The sequence below is a fragment of the Symphalangus syndactylus genome, chromosome 16 (genome assembly GCF_028878055.3).
Source record: "Symphalangus syndactylus isolate Jambi chromosome 16, NHGRI_mSymSyn1-v2.1_pri, whole genome shotgun sequence".
Lineage (NCBI taxonomy): Eukaryota > Metazoa > Chordata > Mammalia > Primates > Hylobatidae > Symphalangus > Symphalangus syndactylus.
In genome coordinates, this window is record NC_072438.2 from 34,496,407 (window position 1) to 34,518,737 (window position 22,331).

Sequence of the window (22,331 nt, forward strand, 5' to 3'; positions counted from 1 at the left end):
AAACAAAACAGTGTGGAATAAGAAAATAGAAGCATACTATATATCCCAAAAGCAATGTATCCAAAAATTTTCCTTGAAAAAAAAAAAAAAAACAGCTTGCTCAGGAAAGAGAATACAGATCGTTTTCTCTTTGTAAGTGTATTTGAATTTTTTATGATCAAACATGCCTCTCAATTTACTGCAAAATACAACTGCAGAATGTGTGAGTCATGTATCTAATCTGCTTTTAAATATTGTTCCTAAAGAACGTAGGTACTTATAATCATGTACAATCCACAGTTGGAGTCCACACCTTGTGACAACAAAAGACAACTCAAATCAGCTTCAAGCATGGATCATAACTAACCGCGGGGCTATTTTTTCCATCTGTAATAAAGAATGTTCCAACATCTTTAATAACCGAAGATAATCCTCTGTCGTCATCTTGAGCATCTAGGTTATAAAAATACGTACACTGCTTTGAAGAAAGGTTCTGGTCCACTGGTGTCACGTGAAGGTCAGATTATGGAAAACTGGCATTGTTACAACAAGAAATGAAGCCTGCTCATGTTTTCTCTGGGTATTTTGAATAAAGTATCTCGGAGTTTCCAACTTGACGATTATTTTTTTTTCTTTTTTTTTTTTTGAGACAGGGTCTCAGGCTGGAGTGCAGTGGCGCGATCTCGGCTCACTGCAGGCTCCGCCCCCCGGGGTTCACGCCATTCTCCTGCCTCAGCCTCCCGAGTAGCTGGGACTACAGGCGCCCGCCGCCTCGCCCGGCTAATTTTTTGTATTTTTAGTAGAGACGGGGTTTCACTGTGTTAGCCAGGATGGTCTCGATCTCCTGACCTCGTGATCCACCCATCTCGGCCTCCCAAAGTGCTGGGATTACAGGCGTGAGCCACCGCGCCTGGCCCCAACTTGAAGATTTAATTAAAGGCATGAGGAGTGATTAATTCTAAATGCTCATCACTGACAATGACTTGCCATATGTTAGAGAAACACCTATTGGAATGAATGAGAGAAAAATGTTTGGTTTCAGATTGAAGGTCTCCTGAAAAACGTTTTGAGCATTCAAACATTTTGAACAGAATAATCAGAAAAATTTGGAATGTCTTATTCCAAGATAAAGAGCACATTTAAAAAAAAAGCTATTTGGTAGAAATATTAGCCAATCCTATTTTTCCACTTTTATGCAAAAGAACTTGTCATCTCTGAGAAATAAAGGGGGTATGCTTTTTGAACTGAAGTGTAAAGATTGGCAATACAATATCAAAATAATAGCTAGATGGGGGAGATATAAGACAGGAGGATGGGGGTGACGATGAATCAGTTGAGAAGAAATGCTCTTCATGGTTTTGAATTTAGAGAAACATGTGCTGCTCATACTTCCCCTACAATGCCTGGCAACCATGCATCTTAGGCCACCATGCATCTTAGGCAACCATGCATCTTAGGCCATCATGCATCTTAGGGAAAGTATGAGCAGCACCCAAGTATGTTCTCTAAATTCAAAACATTGGGAATGGTCCAGAGGTGCCTCTGGTGGTTGCCATCTCCAGAACTCCCCCTTCAAGTTTCTTTCTTGGTCAACAGGGAACCAGGTCAGAGTTGAATTTATCCTCCATCCCCCTGGGAGCTCTGTGTGCTAATCTTGTTGAGATTTTTGGCCACTCAATGGCTTTGGCTTCAGATTGCCTCTCCAGTTTTTCACCCTTAATAAAAACTTCTTCATCCTTCCCGGGCATACAAAACAACCTGAATGAACTTGTTCACACTAAGGTAGGGGTAGAGAAACTGGGCAGGCTAAGACAAAGGCTATGGTGACTGACAGCATTAGAGCAAGGGTTACCCAGAATCCCAGGAGATTCCCCTGGGCTTCTTCCAAGTGGGTCTCCTAGTAAAGAATCTTGGAGACTGGGTCTTTACTACCATCTCTTTGTTCCGTAAGTACAGTATTGAGAAGGCAGTGAGAGATTAAAAATTATTGTGTCAGCCTCTTATCTCTTAGGCCAATAGCCATCTTGTGACTGCCCAAGGCACTTGGCAGGAGCCCTGGAGCCCAACCTCAGATCTTAGGCTACCATCATCACCTTGCTTCTTCAGGCTACCAGTGTATGCTGGGCTGGTGAAACACTGGGCAATCCACCCAACTGCCCATCAGAAACCTTTGTTATGGACATTCCTAAATCTTCTCACAGTTTCTTCTCACTGTTGACATACCAAAGAGACATTTCCAAGACTGTCTACTTCTGCTTTCCTCCGCCTACAAAGCTCCTAAGGCCTCCAGTGACAACATGTTTGAGTATCCTTATATCTCTTGGAGAGCAGGTTCATGTTCTAATACTAAGCACTTTCTGAATTTATGAGAAGAAAAGTAGTTCTCTGCCTTGGGGAGCATTGGCTAATAATTTTTAGATAATTAAAAACTGCCACGATGTACATTCATACTAAATCCTAGCTTATATTACTCTGCAGTATCAAAGGGTGAATGTTGACGTTGAAAATAATGGTAACAATAACCACAATTTATTATTGTTTATTACTGGTGCCACATGCCATGCTAAACATTGGGCCTAGGTCCTTCCTAGTTCTCCCAATACCCACCAAAAGAAACCACTTCACATGAGTTAAAACTGAGGCTCAGAGTGGTGCGGGGACTAGCCCAAAATCACATAGCCATTTGAAATGTTAGAAGCCATTTCAGATCTAGGTCTTTTTATTTCTCCACCCAGTCTAGCTATTATTTTGACATGGCATTGGTAGTTTTTACAATCCAATTCAACAGTGTCTCTAGGATGACAAATTCAATAAAGGGAAAAAATAGGGATAGCCTGACATTTCTCCCAAATAGTTGCTTCTTTTTCTTTTTAAAATAAAACTTTTAAAAAATTAAATAAAAGTTAAGATAGACCTTGCTGAAATATGCAAAGGACTTCAAAGAACAAAATGGCACCCAAGAACTGTAAGAGCACAGTGTTGTCTTGGCAGGATGAAGTCCAACAATGTACATAGAAAAGATAACCATGTCAATAGTTAGTAGTGACACATGTTAACTATTACTACCATGGCAATGATGACGATGATGATGACATAGTTATTCCTCTCAAGAAGTTCTCCGTCTAGTGGAGGAAGTATTCAGGTAAACAAGAGATCATAGTACAGTGTGGCAGAAATAATGCACAAAGTGTGAGCAGGACTAGAAAAAGGAGAACTCAATCTGGATGGGCAGGTGTGTGGGTGGGGACCACGGCGTTGCATGCACACACAGACGTACACTGTGTGTGTGTGTGTAGAGATGACTGTAAATACAACTGCTTGTCTTTTCATATATGTGAACAGAAACAGATTCAGTTTCAGACAACTGCTACTTTTATCATTCCTTTTCTTTGTGCCACATAGCACTGGGGTCTTTAGGAACTTTTTACAAATACCACTTTGGCTGCTATTGAAGACTATTTTGGATTTGTATTCCACTCACCAGAGGTTTCCATTGTAATACACAGGGGTAGGCAGGCAGAATGGAAAGAAAAAGAATAATGGTTTCTTAGGAAACTGAACACTACATTTCCTGTGATTACAATCTCAAGGCTAAAGCTCCATGCTCATTACGGGATTTTCTTGACAGCAGTGTGTCCCTGTCAAAAGGTTTTGAAAGAGTTTGAAATTAGAGTTTCTTTGGGTTCCAGGAGGCATTGGCTCAGGACTTTGGCCAAAGACACTTCATCTGCTGACATTTCTTGAATGGCCTCGTTTAAGCCTAGCCACCTTGCCTCTTGCTCCTGGGACGTGGCTGCCCATAAAAGTAGGGTGAGTACTCAATCATTAGCCAGTTGCCAGTGAGCATTCAATGTCGCCAAAGTGCTGGGCTAGGCTTTGTGAGGGACACCAGAGCCCAGTTCTTAGAGCTTCCAGTCTAGTTAAAGAAGTAGTACCGGCTGGGCGCAGTGGCTCACACCTGTAATCCTGGCACTTTGGAAGGCCGAGGCAGGTGGGTCACGAGGTCAGGAGATCGAGACCATCCTGGCCAACACGGTGAAACCCCGTCTCTACTAAAAATACAAAAAATTAGCCGGGCATGGTGGCCAGCGCCTGTAGTCCCAGCTACTTGGGAGGCTGAGGCAGTGCCTAAACTAGAAACGGACAAGTATTTCACTGGGCCAACATTGGGGGGTGGTGCTGCAAACACTGAGTGTCAGAGGACTTTGAAGGTGGGAGAGAGCTGTCTTGCTGCATGTAGGTTTTTGGGGACGGGCAAGTAAATGGGTAGATGGCCAGTTGAAAGGATGGTAGCGTGAACAGGTGGGTGGGTGGATGGATGGATGGATGGATGGATGGATGGATGGATGGAAGGATGGCAGCCAGATGGGGCTGAATGGCCGGATGATGAATGGGTGGGTGGGTGCATGAGTGCAGCAGCATTACACAGTATCTTTGAAGTCAATTAGACAAGAATTGCTGTTCTGCCATTTACTAGCTACATGACCTCAGGAGATTTAATTAACCCTTTCAAACACAATCGCCTCACTTACAAAATAGGAGTGATAATACTTGCCTTGCAAGCTTGTTGAGAAAATTGAATGTGATAAGGCTTGTGAAGCACCTGGCATATGGTAGACACACAATAAAGAGGAACTAGTTTTTTTCTGTTTTTTTTTTTTTTTTTTTTTTTTTTGAGATGGAATCTCACTCTGTAGCCCAAGCTGGTGTGCAGTGGTGCAATCTTGGCTCACTGCAACCCCTGCATACTGGGCTCAAGCGTTCTCATGCCTCAGCCTCCCGAGTAGCTGGGACTACAGGCACGTGCCTCCAAACCCGGCTAATTTTTTTGTATTTTTTGTATTTTAATAGAGACAGGGTTTCACCATGTTGCCCAGGGTGGTCTCAAACTCCTGAGCTCAGGCAATCCACCCACCTCAGCCTCCCAAAATGCTGGGATTACAGGCGTGAGCCACAGCACCTGTCCGAAACTAGGTTTATTAATATGAGTAATGATCTAGAAAAGTTTCCAGGTGGACATGGGATTAGAGCCAGGCCTGAAGAAAGGACTGGATGGAGATGGATGGAAAAGAGGAAAAGGGCAGTCTCTGACGAAAGGGCAGCACTATGAGAGTGTGTGCCTGGAAAAGCTAGAGTTGCATCTGGTGTCACTGAGGGGGCTTCCACAGCCACAAGTTTGTGGGGCTGGAAAGGCAGATTGAAGCCTAAGTGTAGAGGACTTGACATGCTTTTCGTGTCAAGTCATGAGATTTGGCTTTTCCCTGGAGATTCGTGGAGGTTACTGAAGGTTCAGAAGGAAGTAGGAACGTTCCCTCTGGACCCCCTTTCCTCTGAGCCTGACCTTGACAACATCCGGACTTCCTTTGAACTTGGAAGCTCCTGGCTTCTTACTGTATTTATAGTTCCCCTTACCTTTTACAAGAAGCTGTGGACTTCCTGTGCCCAGGACAGCTGTAGGACTCTGGCAGCCAGCACTCTCCTCCCTCCCCAGGGAGCAGCTGAAAGACTGCTGCCTACAGAAACTCTCGGCTGACAGTTAAGAAGCAAGTGATTTTTAAAGATTAGATGATACAAAGGGAAGCAAGTCCCCTTAAACCTCCTTTGTCAAATAAATGCTACCTGTGAATCAGAGGAGCGATCTACTATGACTCACCCTTTCACAAGCCTCTGCAGAGAAGGCCGGCTGCCAGCTGATTTTCAGGGCATGGTTCCAGGTGACTATGGGATCCCAGGGACCCTGGGTTCAGGGGAGGGGCTGTGCTTTACCACCAAGAAAACCACACAGGGAGGCTGACACAGGAACCAAGAGGGTGCCTAGAAGGTTTCCTTCCATAGGAGGCAGCAGAGTCAAGGGGAGCGGTTCTGTTTTGCTTTTGGAAAGCAAGAGCATTAGAGCTGAAAAGTGCCTAGAATCCACCTCTTCTTAATGGGAGGTTCTGGATACCCATCAGGAAGTTTGTAAACTGCAAAATTAGGTGGGTGTGTGCATTTTGTGCAAAGAGGGCACATAGTTTTAATCAGATACTCTTGGTTCTAAGAGCCTCTCTCTATGTTTTGACACCTAAACTCCTCATCTGGCCCACAGAGCATGATTCAGTGATTTGTTCAAAGTCACACCACCAGTGGATAACAGAGAAGAGAGAGAAAGCAAAGTCATCAGGGCCCTTTCTGCTGCCCTGGCCCCATGAGAGAACCTACAATAAGCGATCTGCTGTGACATTCTGAACATAGCCCCCTAGACAGAAATTAAATGTGTCAAGAAGGACCACTTTGAAAACCTTTGTGCCACCAGCCCCTTCACTCCTTCCAATTAGCCTACCCCCACCCCATGACCCTACCTACCTATCAAGTTGGCTTCCTGTTAAGAGGGCAACATGCTTTAGAGACAAGTATTTGCAGTTGAAGGATCCCTGAAGCTGCCTCTCAAATTCTCAAGCACTTAGGGTGGGAGTCACTGAGCCGCTGGCCTTCTTGGCTGAACATTTCGGGGGAAACAGCAGATTGAGAGTAAGCAAGTAAACAGGAGCACCCTGGGGGTACTGGAAGTCATTGTTACCTTTTTTCCCTTTTTTCATTTATGTGGATGAGTTGTTGTCACCTCAAATTGACCTTAGTGTATCTTCAACATAGTTGTAATGTAAGGAACCCACAGTTTGAAGACAGCTTGGGTTTGAATCTTAGCTCCATCATTTATTGCTAATTTAACTTTGAGCAAGTTTCTTAAACTTCTATACCTTGGTGTTCCCATGTGTAATTGAGTACTTGGCCTTTGGCAGAGATTGGTAAGTGCCAATTAAAACCAATTCCTGACCAGGCAGCCAGACTGCTCTCTAGCCCAGCCTCCCTTGCAGTTAGACTTGCTGTGTGATTAAATTCTCTAGCCAACAGAATGTGGGGAGAGGATGATGTGTCACTTCCAGATCTGGCCCATAAAAATTTTCTGGGTTGGGCAAAGGAAATGAACAGACATTTTTCAAAAGAAGACAAACAGCCGGGCGCGGTGGCTCACGCTTGTAATCCCAGCACTTTGGGAGGCCGAGGCGGGCGGATCACGAGGTCAGGAGATCAAGACCACAGTGAAACCCCGTCTCTACTAAAAATACAAAAAATTAGCCGGGCGTGGTGGCGGGTGCCTGTAGTCCCAGCTACTCGGAGAGGCTGAGGCAGGAGAATGGCGTGAACCCGGGAGGCGGAGCTTGCAGTGAGCTGAGATTGCGCCACTGCACTCCAGCCTGGGCAACACAGCAAGACTCCGTCTCAAAAAAAAAAAAAAAAAAAGACAAACAAATCGCCAAAGTATTTGAAAATGTTCAACATCACTAATCATAAGAGAAAGGCAAATGAAAACCACAGTGATCTATCATCTTACACCAGTCAGAATGGCTATTATTAAAAAGTCAAATATAGCAAATGTTGGTGAGGATGCAGAGAAATGGGAATGCTTAAACAACACTGTTGATGAGAATGTAAATTAATATAACCTCATGGAAAACAGTATGGAGACGTCTCAAGGAATGAAAAATAGATCTACCATTTGATCCAGTAATCTCACTACTGGGTATCTACCCAAGGCAAAAGAAATCATTTTACCAAAAAGATTTGTTTATCACAGAACTATGCACCACAGGAAAGTCATGAGTCAAAGTGTTCATCAATGGATGACTGAACAAAGAAAATGTGGAGTATACATACCATGGAATACTATGCAGCCATAAAAAACAATGAAACCATGTCTTTTGCAGAAACATGGGTGGAATTAGATGCCGTTATCTTAAGTGAAATAACCCAGAATCAAAAATTCAAATATTACATGTTCTCATTTATAAGAGGGAGCTGAATAATGTGTACACACAGACATACAGCATGAAATAGTAGACACTGGAGACTTGGAAGGGTGAGAGGGTGGAAGGAGGGTGAGGAATGAGAAATTACTTAATGAGTACAATGTAAACTATTCAGGTGATGGCTACACTAAACACCCAGACTCCACTAGGCAATATATCCATGTTAACAAAACTGCACCTGTACCTTCTAAATTTATAATAAACAAAACTTTCTGGATGATCCTGTGTACTCTTATTCCATCTGCTGGCTGAGGTTACTTCAGAGGACTCTGAGGCCCTGGGGGATGATGTTGCCATCAGATAAGAGGAGCCTTGGCCTCTCAATCACCATGTGGAAGGCTGCCTTCCAAACATCTCCGCTGAATTGTTACTTGAGTAAAAATAAATTTTATTGTGTTAAGATTCTGAGAAGTTAGGGTGAGTTTTTTACAGCAATCAACCTGCCTCATAGGTTGTTATAAGAATTAAGTGAAGTCACATATGTGACTGGAACTAGAACAGTGTCTGGAACATACCTGATGAGCTATAACCATGATTGATATTACCATGATGGATGGAAGGATGCATAAATAGATAGATATTGAGAGAAAGAGAGACAGAATTATGTTTAAGCGTTGCAAAGGCAGTTAGCCACAGAGTTTTATTTCTTAGATTATCACCAAGATAATATTAAATTTTACTGTACAGCTGTAAAGTTTGCATTTTGGAGGCAAGAGACGGCATTACAGAAAAATATGTTGAGCCATTTATTAGTACTTTCCTATGTTTCTTGAAGAAAAACAAAAAACTATCACTTTCCTCGAAGAGATATAGTCTGAATGAGACAGACAACTTAAACATTTTTTTCAGCCAAATGGGGTTTTATGCAAAAATATTTTCACTTTTCTATTCAAATAATTATTAAAATCATTTGCTTATATGAGAAATGATAAAGTGATACTGACATTTATGGTAACTGAGTCTGCCTGTGGGGTAGAGCCTGTTCCAAATGTCGGTGCCTCTCTGGCAGTGCTTTCTGTCCCTTAAACTCCAAGGTTATCTTTAGCTCTTTTCTTGACAATTACAGTGACCTCCTACTGGTCAACCTGCCCCTGGTTTTCTCTCCATCCTCTCTGTGCACTCCCAAATCCATTCTCCACACTATCCCCAGAACAACTGCTCTAAAACTCTTTGTCACCAATCTCTTCCCTGCTCCAAACCCTGCATGGTCCTTGGCTGCCTCCCACAAAGAATCTCAGACTTTTCTAGAGAAGAGCCACCATAGTGGAGGAGAATAAATGGCACCATTCATCCTGCAATCATTGATTCAATTCATTCAAACATTTTTTGAGCATCTGCTATGAGCCAGGGGATACAATGGTGAACAAAATAGGCAAAAAGTTCCCTCACAGAGCTGACCTGTGAATGAGCAAGGAGAGTTCAGTTCAGTGAGGCCTTGAGGACCAGCTGGCTTTTCCCTGAAATGGAAGCCACTAAAGGGTTCTGAGCAGAGGCATAGCATGATCTGATTTGTGGATTGAAAGGATCGCTCTGCCTGGTAGCTGGACAATAGCCTGAAATGGCAAAGGCAGAAGCCAGGAGACCAGTTGGGAGCCCAACACAGTAATCTTGGCAAGAGATGATGGATGATGGCAACTTGGACCAGGGTTGCACCAGGGAAAATTCTGGATATATTTGGAACATAAAGCCAAGACAATTTTCTGACTGACTGTAGGGTGTAAGAGTAAAAGAAGAATCAATAAAGACTCATGGCTTGAAGCCTAACAATAGATAACATAGAGCTGCCATTGAATGAGCTGGGACAGGAGCAGTTTTTTTTTTTTTTTTTTTTTTTTTTATTATACTTTAGGGTTTTAGGGTACATGTGCACAATGTGCAGGTTTGTTACATATGTATCCATGTGCCATGTTGATTTCCTGCACCCATTAACTCGTCATTTAGCATTAGGTGTATCTCCTAATGCTGTCCCTCCCCCCTCCCCCCACCCCACAACAGTCCCCAGAGCGTGATGTTCCCCTTCCTGTGTCCATGAGTTCTCATTGTTCAATTCCCACCTATGAGTGAGAACATGTGGTGTTTGGTTTTTTGTCCTTGCGATAGTTTACTGAGAATGATGTTTTCCAGTTTCATCCATGTCCCTACAAAGGACACGAACTCATCATTTTTTATGGCTGCATAGTATTCCATGGTGTATATGTGCCACATTTTCTTAATCCAGTCTATCATTGTTGGACATTTGGGTTGGTTCCAACTCTTTGCTATTGTGAATAGTGCCGCAATAAACATACGTGTGCATGTGTCTTTATAGCAGCATGATTTATAGTCCTTTGGGTATATACCCAGTAATGGGATGGCTGGGTCAAATGGTATTTCTAGTTCTAGATCCCTGAGGAATCGCCACACTGACTTCCACAATGGTTGAACTAGTTTACAGTCCCACCAACAGTGTAAAAGTGTTCCTATTTCTCCACATCCTCTCCAGCACCTGTTGTTTCCTGATTTTTTAATGATGGCCATTCTAACTGGTGTGAGATGGTATCTCACTGTGGTTTTGATTTGCATTTCTCTGATGGCCAGTGATGAGGAGCATTTTTTCATGTGTTTTTTGGCTGCATAAATGTCTTCTTTTGAGAAGTGTCTGTTCATATCCTCTGCCCACTTTTTGATGGGGTTGTTTGTTTTTTTCTTGTAAATTTGTTTGAGTTCATTGTAGATTCTGGATATTAGCCCTTTGTCAGATGAGTAGGTTGCAAAAATTTTCTCCCATTGTGTAGGTTGCCTGTTCACTCTGATGATAGTTTCTTTTGCTGTGCAGAAGCTCTTTAGTTTAATGAGATCCCATTTGTCGATTTTGGCTTTTGTTGCCATTGCTTTTGGTGTTTTAGACATGAAGTCCTTGCCCACGCCTATGTCCTGAATGGTATTGCCTAGGTTTTCTTGTAGGATTTTAATGGTTTTAGGTCTAACACATAAGTCTTTAATCCATCTTGAATTAATTTTTGTATAAGGTGTAAGGAAGGGATCCAGTTGCAGCTTTCTACATATGGCTAGCCAGTTTTCCCAGCACCATTTATTAAATAGGGAATCCTTTCCCCATTTCTTGTTTTTGTCAGGTTTGTCAAAGATCAGATAGTTGTAGCTATGCGGCATCATTTCTGAGGGCTCTGTTCTGTTCCATTGATGTATGTCTCTGTTGTGGTACCAGTACCATGCTGTTTTGGTTACTGTAGCCTTGTAGTATAGTTTAAAGTCAGGTAGCGTGATGCCTCCAGCTTTGTTCTTTTGGCTTAGGATTGACTTGGCGATGCGGGCTCTTTTTTGGTTCCATATGAACTTTAAAGTAGTTTTTTCCAATTCTGTGAAGAAAGTCATTGGTAGCTTGATGGGGATGGCATTGAATCTATAAATTACCTTGGGCAGTATGGCCATTTTCACGATATTGATTCTTCCAACCCATGAGCATGGAATGTTCTTCCATTTCTTTCTATCCTCTTTTATTTCATTGAGCAGTGGTTTGTAGTTCTCCTTGAAGAGGTCCTTCACATCAGAGCAGAACTGAAGGAAATAGAGACACAAAAAACCCTTCAAAAAATTAATGAATCCAGGAGCTGGTTTTTTGAAAAGATCAACAAAATTGATGGACCGCTAGCAAGACTAATAAAGAAGAAAAGAGAGAAGAATCAAGTAGATGCAATAAAAAACGAAAAAGGGGATATCACCACCGATCCCACAGAAATACAATCTACCATCAGAGAATACTACAAACACCTCTATGCAAATAAACTAGAAAATCTAGAAGAAATGGATAAATTCCTCGACAAATACACCCTCCCAAGACTAAACCAGGAAGAAGTTGAATCTCTGAATAGACCAATAACAGGTTCTGAAATTGTGGCAATAATCAATAGCTTACCAACCAAAAAGAGTCCAGGACCTGATGGATTCACAGCTGAATTCTACCAGAGGTACAAGGAGGAACTGGTACCATTCCTTCTGAAACTATTCCAATCGATAGAAAAAGAGGGAATCCTCCCTAACACATTTTACGAAGCCAGCATCGTCCTGATACCAAAACCTGGCAGAGACATAACCAAAAAAGAGAATTTCAGACCAATATCCTTGATGAACATTGATGCAAAAATCCTCAATAAAATACTGGCAAACCGAATCCGGCAGCACATCAAAAAGCTTATCCACCATGATCAAGTGGGCTTCATCCCTGGGATGCAAGGCTGGTTCAACATACGCAAATCAATAAATGTAATCCAGCATATAAACAGAACCAAAGACAAAAACCACATGATTATCTCAATAGATGCAGAAAAGGCCTTTGACAAAATTCAACAACCCTTCATGCTAAAAACTCTCAATAAATTAGGTATTGATGGGACGTATCTCAAAATAATAAGAGCTATCTACAACAAACCCACAGCCAATATCATACTGAATGGGCAAAAACTGGAAGCATTCCCTCTGAAAACTGGCACAAGACAGGGATGCCCTCTCTCACCGCTCCTATTCAACATAGTGCTGGAAGTTCTGGCCAGAGCAATCAGGCAGGAGAAGGAAATAAAGGGTATTCAATTAGGAAAAGAGGAAGTCAAATTGTCCCTGTTTGCAGATGACATGATTGTATATCTAGAAAACCCCATTGTCTCAGCCCAAAATCTCCTTAAGCTGATTAGCAACGTCAGCAAAGTCTCAGGATACAAAATTAATGTACAAAAATCACAAGCATTCTTGTACACCAATAACAGACAAACAGAGAGCCAAATCATGAGTGAACTCCCATTCACAATTGCTTCAAAGAGAATAAAATACCTAGGAATCCAACTTACAAGGGATGTGAAGGAGCAGTTTTACTGAGGGCAGATGAGTTTCCTTTTTGAGTGTATTATATCTGAGATGCATATTAGACATCCAAGTGGGGATGTCAGGTATGCAGTTGGATCAGGGGAAAGGTCCAGGCTGGAGCTATCAATTTGGAAGTTGTCAGCCTATAGATGATATTTAAAGCTGTGAGACTGGCTAAGATCACAGATCAGAGCATGTGGATGCACAGAGCAGCCATCAAAGGGGACCCTCATACTAAGTGATCTGGGAATTCAGAAGAACCAGCAAAGGAGCCTGAAAAGGGGTGACCACTGTGAGACAAGACCTAGCAGAATGTAGGGTCCTGGAAGCCAATGAAGAATATTCCAGAAGAGGTTTATACATTCTTTTTTTTTTTCTAGGCTAAGAATAAACTCTTTTTTTTATCCTGGTTGTTGTATGTAACGTAATTAGTTCATTTCCATTGCTGTATAATATTCCAGTATATGAATAAATCATACTTATTATAAAAAAAAGAAGAGGTTTATACATTCTGTCAGTTTCTGCTGCTGACCAGTGAGCTGAGGGCAGATAACTGAGCATTGGATTTGGCAACGTGGAAACTACTAGGGACTTAACAGAAGTGAAATCAGAGCAAAAGACTGATCGGGTGGGTTCAAGAAAGAATAGGAGGAGAAGAAATGGCAATGGCAAATTTAGACACCACTTTTTGAGTGAGTTTTGCTATAAAGGAATCTGATGAAACAGGCCCAGCTGGAGGCGAATATGCGGTCAGGAAAAGGCCTTAAGGTGGGAAAATTATATCTTAATTGTATATCACCAGAACATCTGGGATGCATTGACTGAAGCAACCTGCGTAAGCATACAATTTCTTTGAAGTCTTAAAGATTCACGTGAATTTTTCCTTTTATTCTGAAGAATATCTATTTTAATTTATAAGTACTCTATTCTCTCCAAGTCCTTGAGTAAAATGGATCCCCAGGAAGAAACATACTGTATTTGTCCTATTTCCCTGCAGTACTGAAAGGCTATGCATACAGTAGTCTGAGAAGCTGGGTTCCAGCCAGGCCTTCCAGGCCTCTGCTCCTGAGCACAGCTCCTTCCTGTCCTCCTTCCTCTACCCTGGCCAGGCTGGGCTCTTTGCAGCCTTCCTGTTTTTCCAGAAAAATGGGCCTATTAAGGAAGTGGTTCTGTAACCAAAAAATTAAGCAATTCTGCCTTTCTCCCAAGTCAAAAGTTCAAACTGCATCCAGCTTTTAATTAAAAGTTACTTTTTTCCCCCCGATATTCTTAAAGAAATACCAACAACTAACAGACAACCAGAAGACTTGGAGAACCAGGTAATGTGGAAGTTGCAGTGCTGAAGAGGCCAAGGGATGGGCACTTCCAAGAAGGAGGAAGTCAGGAACAGTGAGGGATGCAGCTGGGAAAGCCAGAGAGGTGCGACCTGAAATGTCTGGGGTGACTAGTCCCTCTCGGCCAGGAGACCCACTTCTCGTGGAAAATGGCACCAGGTCTGTGTCAGTCAAAATTCATCCTATGGTGTGTGATAGAAACCAAATTCAAACTCACTAAATAAAAGTGGGAGTTTATTTGCCCACATAACTAGAATGTTCAAAGGGATCAAATCAGCTCCAGACATGACAACCAATGGTACAATTGATGTCCTTAAGAATCCATCTCTGGCTGGGCGTGGTGGCTCACACCTGTAATCCCAGCACTTTGGGAGGCCAAGGCGGGCAGATCACTTGATGTCAGGAGTTCAAGACCAGCCTGGCCAACATGGAAATTCCATCTCTACTAAAAGTACAAAAATTAGCTGGGCGTGGTGATGAGTGCCTGTAATCCCAGCTACTCAGGAGGCTGAGGTGGGAGAATCGCTTGAAACCAGGAAGTGGAAGTTGCAGTGAGCAGAGATCGCACTACTGCACTGCAGCCTGGGAGAGAGTGAGACTTCGTCTTAAGAAAAAAAAAAAAAGAATCCATCTCTTTCTTTCCCTGTTCTATGTTGACTTTATTCTCAGACTTCATTCTCAGACTGGTTCTAATGGCAACAAAGACAGCCTCTGACAGTTCCGGATCAACTTACTTCTTAGTACTTGAAACCTCTGAAGAACAGAGGGACCATCTTTCCAATATTTCTAGCAAATGCTGGGAAGAGATTTGATTGGTCCATCTTGGGTCATGTGTCCGTTGGCTGAACCCAGAAAGATATAGAATTCTGATTAGCTAGTCCTGAGTCATAAGCCTGTACTTCGAGCTTGGAGGTGGGATCACGTAGACTGAGGATGAAGGAGAACATGTTCCCCAAAGGAAGTTGATGTTCAGTTGCCAAAAACAAGGAAGATGCATATTATAGGAGCAAAAAGAAATATTGATATCTGTTCTATCCTACTAATCCCAATTTACTTTTAAAGAAAAAAAATTTTAGCCAAGAATTGCTGTTATTTATATTTTCAGGTTTATTTCGTTAATTCTTTCAAACTTGAAATTAAATTTTTTAAAAGTAAGAAAATAAGCCAGGAGAAATTATAAGGTGAAATTAATAAGACAAAATCTAACATTACTGAAATATAAACCAATAAAATTAATGAAAGAATAAATGAAAATAAACTATTTGAAAAGATAAATAGATTAAATGAACTTCATCAAGGGTAAAAGAGGGTAAAAACATGTAAGTTTAAAAATAAAAAAGGAGATACAACCATGTTACAGAAGAAATTAAAAGTCATAAATTTATACAAAGTGAAAACAAAAAAAGTATGATCTTTTAAACAATATACAAAATATCCAAATTAATCAGAAAAGAACTGGAAAATTTTTTAAAAAACATTAATTACCATAGAGAATATGGAAAAGGTGACTTTAAAACTAACATTGAAACAGACAGTAATACCAGATGGTGTCATAGATGAGTTTTAACTTTTACAAACAGATAGTTAAAATGCTACTTAAATAATTCTAGGCCATAGAAAACGTTTTTAAAGTTCTGTAATTCAGTAGTAAAAGAAAAAAAAACAGCCAATTAATTAAATATAACTGCAAAAATAAAAAATCAGCCAATCAGTCAGAAAATTGTCTTGGCTTTACATTCCAAATATATCCAGAATTTTCCCTGGTGTGACCCTGGCCCAAGTTACTGTCATCCACCATCTCTTGTCAAGATTACTGTGTTGGGCTCCCAGCCAGTCTCCTGGCTTCTGCCTTTGCCACTTTAGGCTGTTCTCCAGCTACCAGCCAGAGTGATCCTTTCAATCTGTAAGTCAGATCATGCCATGCCTCTGTTCAGAAACTTCCAGTGGCTTCCACCTCAGGAAAAAGCCAAACTCCATATGCTGGTCCTCAAGGCCTCACTTACCTGGACTCACCTTGCTCGTTCCAGCTCAGCCGCACTGGACTTCTTGCTGCCCTCACACATGCAGGCTTGCCCTTGCCCAGATTTCCTCATCCTGGAATGCTCCTCCCGGCTCAGCACAGGCTCTGCTCCCTCACCTTCTCGTGGCTTAAATACCAATTTCCAGGGAGCCCTTTCCTGATCACCTTATTTAAAATGGCATCCCCCTACCCCAACTTGTGGTAGCTACTATTACAGTTCCTTGATTCATTTTTTCCTTATATTGATCACCATTTAATGCACCATGATTTAACTTATTTATTCACTTACTCTCTATCTGCCTTCACTCTAACGTAAGCTCTGTGAGGGAGCTTTTTGCCTGTTTTGTTTACCATTGTATCCCCTGGCTCATAGCAGGTGCTCAAAAAATGTTTGAATGAATTGAGTCAATGATTACAGGATGATTGGTGCTGTTTATTCTCCTCCACCGTGATGGCTCTTCTCTAGAAAAGTCTGAGTACCTGAGGAAGTCCTGGGTACAGAGGGATGACTGTCATTTAAAACTTGATCCTCTCGGCTGGGCACGGTGGCTCACGCCTGTAATGCCAGCACTTTGGGAGGCCGAGGCGGGCAGATCACGAGGTCAGGAGATCAAGACCATCCTGGCTAACACGATGCAACCCCGTCTCTACTAAAAATACAAAAAATTAGCCGGGCACGGTGGTGGGCACCTGTAGTCCCAGCTACTCGGGAGGCTGAGGCAGGAGAATGGCGTGAACCCAGGAGGTGGAGCTTGCAGTGAGCTGAGATAGCGCCACTGCAGTCCGGCCTGGGTGACAGAGCGAGACTCTGTCTCAAAAAAAAAAACCAAAACTTGATCCTCTCAAAATTCAGATATAAGTTTAATATGATTACTATTGGAATGCCAGTAGTGTTGGGAAGGTGAGAACTGAATAAAATTGTCTTGAAAGTTATGTGGAAAAGTCAATGCCTAGGATAGCTACGAGAAAATAGGTAAATTTTTAATATAAAATTAAAATTAAGTTACAGAAACATACAGTGAACATTTTTCTTCTGTCTTTGTCCCACATCTGCCCAGTTCCATCTTACCCTCCACCATATGTATCCCTCCAGAATTTCTTTATACATAGACAAGCAGATATGAGTGCAAAAATCTTTTTTCCATTGTTTTTTACACAACGGGTAACATTGTACACATTGAATCTTGCTTCTGCTTAATATGCCTCTAAGGTATTTGTAGTACAAAAAGAGCTTTCTTGTCCTTTATTATACAGCAGCCTCATGTCTCCATCGTATGAATATACTATAATTTGACTAGTCCCCTAGGACATGGTTTCTAACATTTTGTTACAAAAAGCAATGTTCCAAAATATGTACTTTTTTTTCTTAATGAAAATATATCTGTAGAATAAGCTTCCAAAAGTAGAACCGCTGGGAATATGCATTTGAAATTTGGCCAAATTGCCCAGGGCTTATGTTCTTACCAGCAATGAGTAAGAATGTGTTCACCCAAAACTCATCAACACAGTGTGTCACTAAACTTTTGGATTACTGCTGATATAAGAGGTGAAAAATGATATCTTAGCATAGTTTTCCTCTGTACTTCTTATCAGGAGTGAGGGTTCATATCTTTTAAGAATAATTTGTATTTTTTTTCCCAAAAACTCTTCATGTTCTTTGCTAATATTTCTATTAAGTTGAAGAATAGACAAAAGACTCAATGGGAAAAAATAGAGAATCCTACCCAGGAATGGTGGTTCATGCCTGTAATCTGCACTTTGGGAGGCTGAGGCAGGAGGATCGCCTGAGCCTAGGAGACCAAGGCTGCAGTGAGTGATGACTACACCACTGCACTTCAGCCTGGGCAACAGAGCAAGACTGCCTCAAAAATAATGAAAATAAAAGTAAACATTTAAAAAGAAAATAGCGAATCCTGAACAGATCTAATAATATATTTATGTTTCAAATAGGATGAAAATGATTTTTCATGTCTAGAAAAGGCAAATTTACAGGCACAGAAAGCATATCTGAGATTATCTAGGCTGGAAGGTAAACAGGTAAACTTTTGGGGGTGATAGAAATGTTCTAAAATTGAATTGCAATGATGGTTGTAAAACTATCAACTTCTTACTAAAATCACTTAACAAAAGTTAAATTTTATGATATGTAAATTATACCTCAAAAAAGCTACTTTTAAAGAATTATTTTTGGAAGTCATAGAGCAATCAGGCAAGACAAAGAAATAAAAGGCATCCTAATTGGAAAAGAGCAAGTGAAATTATCTCTGTTCACTGATGACATGATTGTATACCTAGAAAACCCTAAAGGCTCCTCTGAAAGATTCCTAGACTTGATAAACAACTTCAGTAATGTTTCAGGATAAAAAATCAACATATGGAAATCAGTAGCATTTCTATATATCAATAATATTCAAGCTGAGAACCAAATCGAGAACTCAATCCAAAAAAAAAAAAAAAAAAAAAAACAACCCCCACAATGGCCACAAAGGAATAAAATAGGAATACATTTAACCAAAGAAGTAAAAGATCTCTACAAGCACAACTACAAAACACTGATGAAAGAAATTGTAGATGATATAAACAAGTGGAAAAACATCCCATGCTCATGGATTGGAATAATTTATATCATTAAAATGACTATACTGCCCAAGGCAATCTACAGACTCAATGCGATCCCTATTAAATTACCAACATCATTTTTAACAGAATTAGAAGAAAACAATCTTAAAGTTCATAGGGAACCAAAAAAGAGCCTGAATAGCCAAAGTAATCCTAAGCAAAAAGAACAAATTTGGAGGCATCACACTGCCTGACTTCAAATTATGCTACCAAGCTATAGTAACTAAAACAGCATGGTGCCACTACAGAACTAGACACATAGGTTAATGGAGTAGAACAGAGAACCCAAAAATAAAGCCACATATCTACATGTAACTGATCCTTAACAAAGTCAACAAAAATAAACAACAGACAAAGGAGAACCCTAGTCAATGAGTGGTGCTGGGAAAACTAGCTCACCATATTCAGAAGAATGAACCTGGATCCCTGTTTCTCACCATATATACAAATTAACTCAAGGTATATTAAAGACTTAAGTATAAGACCTGAAACTATAAAAATCCTAGAAGAAAACTTAGGGAAAACTCTTCTGGATATTGGCCTAGGCAAAGAATTTGTGCTGAAGACCTTAAAAGCAAATGCAACAAAAATAAAAATAGTCAAACGGGACTTAATTGAACTACAATGCTTTTGCATAACAAAATAAATAATCAACAGAGTAAACAGACAACCTACAGAATGGGAAAAGTATTTGCATATTATGCCTCTGACAAAGGACTAATATCTAGAATCTACAAGGAACTCAAACAACTCAACAAGAAAAAAACAAACAACCCCATTAAAAATGGCAATCCTAGCCATGTCTACAGGAGCAGACATTTCTCAAAAGAAGAAATACAAGCAGTCAAAAAAAAAATGAAAAAATGCTCATCACTAATTGTCAGAGAAATGCTAATTAAGACCACAATGAGATACCATCTTACACCAGTCAGAATGGCTATTCTTAAAAAGTCAAAAGCAACAGATGTTGGTATGGATGTGGAGAAAAGGGAATGCTTATACACTGATGATGGGAATGTAAATTAGTTCAATCTCTATGGAAAATGGTATGGAGATTTCGTAAAGAACTAAAAACAGAACTACCAGTTTGACCCAGCAGTCTCACTAGTAGTGAGACTAAGGAAAAGAAATCACATTATAAAAAAGTCACCCACATTCATATGTTCATTGCAGCACTATTCACAGTAGCAAAGTCATGGAACCAACCTAAGTGTCCATCAACAGTTAATGGGATAAAGAAATATATACCATAGAATACTAGAGAGCCATAAAAAATGAAATCATGTCTTTTGCGGCAACATGGATGGAGCTGAAGGCCATTAACCTAAGTGAACTAACTCAGAAAAAGAAAACCAAATACTGCACATTCTCACTTATAAGTGCGAGCTAAACAATGGATTCATATAAACACAAAGATGGAAATAATAGACTCTGGGGATTCAAAAATGGGGGAGGGTAGAAGGGGGGATGAGCGTTGAAATAAAACTTACCGGGTACAATGTTCACTATTTAGGTAAGGGATACACTAGAAGCCCAATTCCCACTAGTATGCAATATGCCAGCTAACAAACATGCACATGTAACCCCTGAATCTAAAATGAAATAAAAATAAAGAGGAAAAATGATATGTTTAATCTCATGAGGAGGAATTAGGTATTAAGTAAAGATGCTAGAATGATTATCCAGTCAGAAGAAAGTTAAAATGGACCTTTCCAGCCTGGAGAACATCAAGAGATACCCCATCTCTACAAAAAATAAAATAAAATTGACTAGGTGTGGTATTTGGTGCCTATAGTCCCAGCTACTGAAGAGGCTGAGGTGGGAGGATCATTTGAGCCTGGGAAGTTGAGGTTGCAGTGATGGAGCCACTGTACTCCATCCTGGGTGATGAAGCAAGACCCTGTCTCAAAGAGGAAAAACAAACAAACAAAAAAACTAAGGTGGGTGAGAGCTTTTTAATTAAGATTGGAAACTCAGAAGCTATAAAAGGACAGATACACATATTTGACCAGATAAATATGAAAAATTTTTGTTTGGAAAAGATACCAGAAGCTAAGTCCTACGATCTGAATTTTAAGTGTCCCCCCAAAATTAATATGTCGAAATCTAATTCTCCAGGTGATAGTATTAAAAGGTGAGGCCTTTGGGAGGTGATCAGGTTATAAGAGCTCTGCCCTCATGGATGGGATTAGTGCCTTTATAAAATAGGCTTGAGGGAGCTTGTTCATCACTTCTGCCATGTGAGGACACAGAAGTTGTCATCTATGAGGAATAGGCTCTCACCAAACACCAAAACTGCTGGCATCTTAGTTTTGCACTTTCCAGCCTCCAGAATTGTAAGCAATAAATTCCTGTTGTTTATAAATTACCCACTCTAAAATCTTTTGTTGTAGGAGCCCAACCAGACTAAGATGCTAAGTCAATAGGTAAACACTAGCTTGGGGAGCAAGGGAAGACTGTCAACTCAGAGATCAGATAGAGGGTGAATAGCTATAATATACAGAGAATTCTTACAAAACAAACAAGACAGGGATAAGTACCACGACAGAAAAGTGGTACTTTTCTGGATGTGAATAGGCAATTCACAAAAAAATCCATGTGACCAACATATATGTGAAAAGAGGTTCAAATTCATGTGCAATCAGGGAGCTACCAAGTAAAGTTACAATGAGACAAGAATTTACTCTGATCAGGTGAAAAAATGAGAGAGATTGATAATCTACTGCTAAAGAGAATGTGGGGATTTTAGTACATTTGTGATTGGAAATACAGTATTATTATACTGTATTGGAGAGACTGTATTAATGCAATCTTTTTGGAAAGAAATCTGGCCACATTTGTTATGATTAAAATATATACACATTTATCCAGAAGTCACACTCCTGAAAATCCATCTCATAGGAACAAAAGCTTCAAAACCAAAAAGCTTAGATACACAGAAGTATACTACCTTGTAAACAGAGGCAAAAAACAAACAAACAAAAAAACAAAAAACAGGAAACAAAGTGAGTATCATCCACATGGGAATAGCTGAAGAAATTATAATAGAACTGCACCAGAGTTATATGTGGTCATTTAAAAGTATAAACTGAACCTGAACCAGGTGAATTAAGAGCGATTTCATTGGCCCAGCACGGTGACTGACACTTGTAATCCCAGCATTTTGGGAGGCCAAGGTGGGCAGATAACTTGAAGTCAGGAGTTTGAGACCAGCCTGGGCAACATGGTGAAACCCCATCTGTACTAAAAATACAAAAAATTAGCTGGGCGTGGTGGCAGGTGCCTGTAATCCCAGCTACTTGAGAGTCTGAGGCACAAGAGTCGCTTGAACCTGGGAGGCAGAGGTTGCAGTCAGCCAAGATCCCACCACTGCACTCCAGCATGGGCAACAGAGCAAGACCCTGTGTCAAAAACAAACAAACAAACAAAAACAAAAGTGACTCCATTAGGTGCTAGAGGAATAAAGCAATATACAGAAAAAATATATGAAATAATGGCATATACTTTATATATGTATCTGTATAGATGCACATTGATGTTTATAGGTGATCATATTAACATGGAGAAAAAATATTAGAATGATAATGTATTAGCTCAAACTGCTATAACAAAATACCATAGATTGGGTGGCTTAAATAACAGATACTTATTTCTCACAGTTCTAAAGACTGGAAGTCCAAG

General features: G+C 40.5%; 1 protein-coding gene across 3 annotated transcripts in view; it reads left to right on the forward strand.

The window, feature by feature from the left end:
* The window catches only part of TBC1D19 (TBC1 domain family member 19), a 277,728-nt gene that overhangs the window by 201,926 nt on the left and 53,471 nt on the right, over window positions 1-22,331 (forward strand). Inside the window, exon 21 of one of the 3 annotated variants that reach the window (XR_010116329.1) lies at window positions 280-7,143. The exons of the other annotated variants lie outside the window; for them this stretch is intronic. The gene's annotated coding sequence lies outside the window, so the exon portion shown is untranslated. Of the gene's footprint in view, window positions 1-279; window positions 7,144-22,331 lie in introns of those variants that run through there. 3 annotated transcript variants of the gene reach the window in all.